The following is an 8449-nucleotide window of genomic DNA, read 5'->3' on the forward strand; positions in this document are numbered from 1 at the left end:
ATAAAACTCCAGAAGAAGAACTAAATGAAGCGGAGATAGGCATTCTACCCAAGAAAGTGTTCAAGGTGATAATCATAAAGATGATCAAAGAACTCAGGAGAAGAATGTGTGTCAGACCAAGAAGTTAGAAGTTTTTAACAAAGACTTGGAAAGTATAAAAAACAACCAAACAGAGATGAAGAATATAATAATGGAAATAAAAAAATACACTGGAAGGAATCAACAGTAGACTAAATGATACAAAGGAACAGATCAGCTAAGGGCAAGGTAGTGGTAGGGGATTAAGAGGTACAAACAACTATGTATGAAGTAAATAAGCTGTAAGGATATATTGTACAGCACAGGGAATATAACCAGCATTTTATAATAACTATAAATGGAGTATAAGCTATAAAAATTTTGAATCACTATGTTGTACACCTGAAACTAACACACTATTGTAAAACAACTATACCTCAATTTAAAAACCAAAAAAAAATGAGAGACAGAGAGAGAGAGGATTTAGATATGTTCATTTGAATGGGCAGGGAGAGTAGTCAAGAAGAAGACAATGTAAACAAAGGCTCAAATCTGTGTGGCCTCTAAGCACAAGTACATTAAACTCCTCTGTTTGGCTGCAATATAAACCATATAAAAGAGAACACAGAGAAAGAAGATTGGAAAGAAGAGTCAAATTATGAACATTCCCATCAAAGATGAAGCATTTTAATATGACTTATTGCTATTTGAATGTAGTTGCTTTGATCCTTGCTTAAACCTTGGACTTTGTCCCCCATGCTTTGTCCTAATCACCTTTGAAGTTTCACTTTCTTCTGGGAAAGTCTTTGGCAATCAGTAAAAAGTAGAATGTTTCCTTGGGGTCTTTGGGGCAGTTAGGGATTCTTCCTCTTCCCACCTCTTCTCTATTTTCTTAGATCACTTATCTGCCTGATGGATCAAGGTGCCAAGCTGTGTCCTTCACAGCTAGAGGCTTAAAATCTTACCTGCTATTGGGGCATTTTGAGGCAGGTGAAAAGTAGTTATATCAGGGAAATAGCTTCAGTAGGGATCTGTTAACTAAGAGAAATTAGATCCAAACTAAGAAATTTATGACTAACTCTGTCTACTTTGAATCAGTCTTTTGAAATTTTTAATCTGAATTTTTTTTAGTCTCCTTTACTTTTCTCTTAAAGCTAAACTTTTTATTTATATATTGAAAATATATTATTTATGTTTCAATTACTTACTAAAAATAATTTATTTACTTCAAATGTTTCTACTTTTTAAATAATGTTTATATTTTTGCTCCTGACCTTTTTTATTTCTTAATTAGAGCTATATTTGGATCCAACTTGAAATTTTTTCACTCTCCCTCATGGGTCCTCATTTCTTGTTTTTTGTATCTCATTTGATTATTTTAAAATCTTGTTAGCCCTAAGCCTTTTTTCTTGCTTTGAATCCTTCCATAAACCCTTAATGTATTTAAATGTCTTACTATGGAACTTTACATTTTAGTTTCTCCCTCTCCCCACTTATTTTTACATGCATAACTTTACACCTTTCAACCCTATATGTTTTCCACTTCTATGATAATCTTTTTTTGCTATTCTCTTCTTCTCCTTTTACCTTTTAACAATCTACTGAAAAAAGTTTTTTGAGAATTCCCTGGTTATCCAGTGGTTAGGACTCCACACTTTCACTGTTGAGGGCCCGGATTCAATCCCTGGTCAGGGAACTAAGATCCCACAAGCCATGCAGGGCAGCCAAAAAAAAAAAGAAAAATTCATACAGGTCAACAAGAATTTCATATGTGGAATCTATAAAGTAATGCAAATGAACTTATTTACAAAACAGAAACAGACTCACAGACATAAATTACAAACTTATGGTTACCAAAGGGGAAAGGAGTGGGGAAGGATAAATTAGGAGTATGGGATTAACAGATATATACCACTGCATATAAAATAGATAAAAAACAAGGATTTACTGTATAGTATAGGGAACTACATTCAATATCTTGTAATAACATATAATGGAAAAGAATCTAAAAAAGGATATATATATATATATACAAATGAATCATTTTTCTGTACACCTGAAACTAACACAATATTGTAAATAACTATAGTGCAATAAAAAAAGTTCAAATGCAAGACGGAAACATGAATAAAAGCCAAACTATGCATAAATATGGTAAGAAGCTTTCTCAGTTTTCCAGCACCACATCCCCACCTCTATCCTTCACCCTTCTGCCCATCTTGTAACAACACATTTAGTTGAGAGGGATAGCGTTCCAAAAAATTAACCTGGAAAACATCAGGGCACTCATGAGTTAATTCTCCCAAATGTTATAAGCAACCACCCCCACCTGCCACACACACACACACACACACACACACACACACACACTCATACAGCACCATTAATTTTCTTGGGTTACATTACATGCTTACACCATCCTACCCTATCCTTACATGAGAAAACCATGTCCCTGATACATGCTCTCTGATACAGATAGGCACTGCATACTTAGAAAATCATGGACAAATAATGCCATAAACTAGGAGAGGATGTAATGAGAAGTGTCATATCAGAGAAAAGACCTTTGATTGCTTTGCTCAGATGATGAATCCAAGAGTGTTACAGCTCCTAATAGATATCCAAGGAAGGAGGAAAAGGAGGGATTTCTCATCCAGATATTTTGCACTAATTTTAAACTAGCCTGGTTTTAGCATATTCTCTCTGTTCTTACCATTAGGATCAAGGAAAATCCCCTGTAAAATAAAATAAATAGATTAAATTTGATCAAATATGTCCCTTTTTATGAGATTCCTTTATCATCACAGGCGCTACTGTATAATTCAGACCAGCCCAGGGGTTAAAACGTGAGGAGAGCTGACCAACTCAGTGAGCCTATTAAGACCTAACTTCTAAGGCCATTTTTGAGTACCTGAGACAGTACAGAAAGTTATTCTGGGGAGCCTTGATTCCTTAAAGGTGATATATAATAAATTTAGATGGATGTCATTTTGATGTTTTTGATTTTATGTCATTTTGACCTACTGGATCTCTTATTTAGTCTCTTTTCCCTGGTTGGGAGACTTTAGTGGAGTTTCTCTAGATTATTACACTTTTGCCTCAATTTCAAAATGTGATATCTCCCTTTCAATTTTCTGGCTAAGAATTTGATCAACTTGCCACCATCACTCACTATTCTATTCTTATTCTTCTTTTGGTTTCTTTACCAGTAAGTCTCACTCTGGCAGCGGAGAAAAACTGGCCCCCAAAGAATTTACATAACACAGAAAACCTGGATAGAAATGTCCTAACTTAGTTCAGAAATGCCACTATGTGGAGACAAGCCCTTGTTACAGTTGGAAAGACATTTAGTGGGACCTAAATGGCAGCTCTAGAGATCTGGTAGACCTAAAAGGTTTTGACCCACAATGGCAAAGACTTCTCTCCTGGAATATAGCACAATGCATACTTAAAAGTAAGCCTACTTATATTCTGAGATACTGGAGGAGATTTACTACTTTTTTTTAACCATTGCAAGTCTCAAAGGAAACTCATTTTGAATAGCTTTAGGACAACTGAGAGGGATTTCACATAGCTCCCTAGGCCTCAAAACTTAAGACCAAATGACTGGAAGTAGTATCAGGAAATTACATAGACCAGATGTTAAGTTTTATAAAAGAGAGAATAAGGCATCTTTTTCCCAAAATGTCTATGATATGAGTTCAAAGATTAATTTAAAAGGTAGCTTTTAGGAAAGAGAAATAGAGGAAGGAAAGAAGAAAGGAAGGAAGGAAAGAGGGAAGGAAGGAAGGAAAGAAGGAAGGAAGAGAGGGAGGAAGGAAAGGGAAAGGAAGGGCAGCCTAAAACTTTTCTGAGTGTATTTTAATATAGAAGGTTTTTAATTTCTTCTTTACATTTTTTCCTCACTTTAATTTTCTCCATTATGGTTTCCATAAGAAGCATATGAAATTATCAGGTACTAATATGGTACTCAATACATATTTTTACTTTGCTTTTATTTTGTTATTTTTATATCTGTTTTATCCCCCCATTTTAATTCCACTTATTTTCACACTTCTCTGTCCTAATTTCCTTCTAATCCCCATCCCCCTCTTTCAGAAAGTACACATTTTCATCCTTGCTTGTGACAGAAATAAGATGAGCACCTCTCACTAAATGATGTTATCAAAAACACCAAATGGGGCTTCCCTGGTGGCGCAGTGGTTGGGAGTCTGCCTGCCAATGCAGGGGACACGGGTTCGAGCCCTGGTCTGGGAAGATCCCACATGCCGCGGAGCAGCTAGGCCCGTGAGCCACAATTACTGAGCCTGCGCGTCTGGAGCCTGTGCTCCGCAACAAGAGAGGCCGCGATAGTGAGAGGCCCGCGCACCGCGATGAAGAGTGGCCCCTACTCACCGCAACTAGAGAAAGCCCTCGCACAGAAACGAAGACCCAACACAGCCATAAATGAATAAAATAAATAAATAAATAAATAAATAAATAAATAAACAAACAAACAAAAAACTATATGAACAGTTTCATATAAAGTTTGAAATCTGATGGGACAATGATGATTTCATCTCACTATATTAAAGTCAGTATATATAAATTTAGAATACATTAACTTTCAATTTGTGATAATTTGTATATTGCTACGATTATTTTCCTTTCATTGTTGAAAACAAATTGGACTCCAAAGAAAATATATCATATAAGAAGAATGTATAACCAATTTATAAAACAAACCACTTTCAATCATTTTTTAGATATACTTTCAAACAAGTATGTTAATTCCAAATCCTTTAAGATATATTGATTAAAGTGGAACCCCTAACCAGCAAACTTTTTCCTAGTATGGTTTATATCAATTGTACTAGGGAATTAACAGAGTATTTCTAATAAAATACCCTCCAATTGAATAGAATAAAATTCACTGATTTATAATGTTTTTTCCGTCCAATTAGGCTTCTCAGTTTTACTTGAAATTCACGGGGCTTTGTAACACTGTTACTTGATGTCTTCCAAAAATTTTGGAAAATTACTATCTCTGCAAATATTTCTTCTGCCTTTTGGCTACTGGACATAAGATCATAAAGGTTATAGACACCTAAACATATAAAGCCTTGTAGTCTCTGAACCTGAAATGCAGCACCACTGTGAGATTTTAAGCAGAAGAGTGACATCATCTCATATTTTAACATGATTACTCTAACTGGTAGATGAAGATAGATTGGTAGGGGCAAGGGTAGAAGCAGGGACACCTGTTAGGAATCCAGGTGAGAGATGGTAGTAAAATGGAAGTAGCTGGGGAAGTTACTGGAAGTGTAATTCTATAATCCACATTTATTTTCTGTCTCTAGGTAGGAATACAGGTATCCCCAGCCAGACATATTGCTCCCTACCTAACCAGAAGGTAGGACACAAGAAATGGCAAGGACTCAGGATGACAGTGGATGCTGAGAGAGCCAGGGAGAATCCTTGAGCTTTGACTAAGACAGAGAACCCATGAGAGTGAGCAGATCATCAGGTAGAGCAGCCATGGACTTCAGCAATAAATACCTGGAATAAAAGACATCAACTAGGAGAGAATACAGGACCACACAGGATCTGAGTCTTTCCCTTCACCACAGGGATGCAACACCCTCCTCCTCTCAAATACAAGAGAGAGAAGCTATATTAGAGAGAAGCTGGGGGAGGCAACTTGAAAACTTGATCACTTCTTCCTTAGAAATAGTTTATTTTATTTTATTTTATTTATTTTTTTATACAGAAGGTTCTTATTAGTTATTTATTGTATACATATTAGGGTATACATGTCAATCCCCATCTCCCAATTCAACCCACCACCACCCCCAACCCCCCGCTTTCCCCTCTTGGTGTCCATACGTTTGTTTTCTACATCTGTGTCTCTATTACTGCCTTGCAAACTGGTTCATCTGAACAATTTTTCTAGATTCCAAAAATATGCATTAATATACGATATTTGTTTTTCTCTTTCTGACCTACTTCACTCTGTATAACAGTCTGTAGGTCCATCCATGTGTCTACAAATGACCCAATTTCGTTCCTTTTTATGGCAGAGTAATATTCCATTGTATATATGTACCATATCTTCTTTATCCATTCGTCTGTCGATGGGCATTTAGGTTGCTTCCATGACCTGGCTATTGTAAACAGTGCATATTGGAGTGCATGTGTCTTTTTGAATTATGGTTTTCTCTGGGTATATGCCCAGTAATGGGATTGCTGGGTCATATGGTAATTCTATTTTTAGTTTTTTAAGGAACCTCCATACTGTTCTCCATAGTGGCTGTATCAATTTACATTCCTACCAACAGTGCAAGAGGGTTCCCTTTTCTCCACACTCTCTCCAGAATTTGTTGTTTGCAGATTTTCTGATGATGCCCATTCTAACCAGTGTGAAGTGATACCTCATTGTAGTTATCATTTTCATTTCTCTAATAATTAGTGATGTTGAGCATCTTTTCATGTGCCTCATGGCCATCTCTATGTCTTCTTTGGAGAAATGTCTATTTAGGTCTTCTGCCCATTTTTGGATTGGGTTGTTTGTTATTTTGATATTGAGCTGCATGAGCTGTTAATATATTTTGAAGATTAATCCTTTGTCCATTGATTGGTTTGCAGATATTTTCTCCCATTCTGAGTGTTGTCTTTTCGTCTTCTTTATAGTTTCCTTGGCTGTGCAAAAGCTTTTAAGTTTCATTAGGTCCCATTTGTTTATTTTTGTTTTTATTTCCATTACTTTAGGAGGTGGGTCAAAAAAGATCTTGCTGTGATTTATGTTGAAGAGTGTTCTTCTTATGTTTTCCTCTAAGAGTTTTATAGTGTCCGGTCTTACATTTAGGTCTTTAATTCATTTTGAGTTTATTTTTGCGTATGGTGTTAGGGACTGTTCTAACTTCATTCTTTTACATGTAGCTGTCCAGTTTTCCCAGCACCACTTATTGAAGAGGCTGTCTTTGCTCCATTGTATACTCTTGCCTCCTTTATCAAAGATAAGGTGACCATATGTGCGTGGGTTTAACTCTGGGTTTTCTATCCTGTTCCATTGATCTATATTTCTGTTTTTGTGCCAGTACCATATTGTCCTGATTACTGTAGCTTTGTAGTATAGGCTGAAGTCAGGGAGTCTGATTCCTCCAGCTCCGTTTTTTCCCTCAAGACTGCTTTGGCTATTCGGGGTCTTTTGTGTCTCCATACAAATTGTAAGATTTTTTGTTCTAGTTCTGAAAAAAATGCCACTGCTAATTTGATAGGGATTGCATTGAATCCGTAGATTGCTTTGGGTAGTATAGTCATTTTCACAATATTGATTCTTCCAATCCAAGAACATGGTATATTTCTCCATCTGTTTGTGTCATCCTTGATGTCTTCCAACAGTGTCTTATTGTATTCGGAGTACAGGTCCTTTACCTCCTTAGGTAGGTTTATTCCTAGGTATTTTATTTTTTTTGTTGCAATGGTGAATGGCATTGTTTCCTTAATTTCTCTTTCTGATCGTTCATTGTTAGTGTATAGGAATGCAAGAGATTTCTGGACATTAATTTTGTACCCTGCAACTTTACCAAATTTACTGATGAGCTCTAGTAGTTTTCTGGTGGCATCTTTAGGATTATCTATGTATAGTATCATGTCCTCTGCAAACAGTGACAGTTTTACTTCTTCTTTTCCAATTTGTTTCCGTTTTATTTCTTTTTTTTCTGATTGCCATGGCTAGGGCTTCCAAAACTATGTTCAATAATAGTGGTGAGAGTGGGCAACCTTGTCTTGTTCCTGATCTTAGAGGAAATGCTTTCAGTTTTTCACCATTGAGAATGATGTTTGCTGTGGGTTTGCCATATATGGCCTTTATTATGTTGAGGTAGGTTCCCTCTATGCCCACTTTCTGGAGAGTTTTTCTCATAAATCGGTGTTGAATTTTGTCAAAAGCTTTTTTGGCATCTATTGAGATGATCATATGGTTTTTCTTCTTCAATTTGTTAATATGGTATATCACATTTTTTGATTTGCATATATTGAAGAATCCTTGCATCCCTGAGATAAATCCCACTTAATCATGATGTATGACCCTTTTAATGTGTTGTTGGATTCTGTTAGCTAGTATTTTGTTGAGGATCTTTGCATCTATATTCATCAGTGATATTGGTCTGTAATTTTCTTTTTTTGTAGTATTTTTGTCTGGTTTTGGTATCAGAGTGATGGTGGCCACGTAGAATGAGTTTAGGAGTGTTCTTCCCCCTGCAATATTTTGGAAGAGTTTGAGAAGGATAGGTGTTAGTTCTTCTCTAAATGTTTGATAGAATTCACCTGTGAAGCCAGCTGGTCCTGCACTTTGTTTCTTGGAAGATTTTTAATCACAGTTTCAATTTCATTACTTGTGATTGTTCTGTTCATATTTTCTATTTCTTCCTGGTTCAGTCTTGGAAGGTTA

This window comes from Balaenoptera borealis (assembly GCF_965194805.1).
Source record: "Balaenoptera borealis genome assembly, chromosome: 15".
NCBI classification, from domain to species: Eukaryota; Metazoa; Chordata; class Mammalia; order Artiodactyla; family Balaenopteridae; genus Balaenoptera; species Balaenoptera borealis.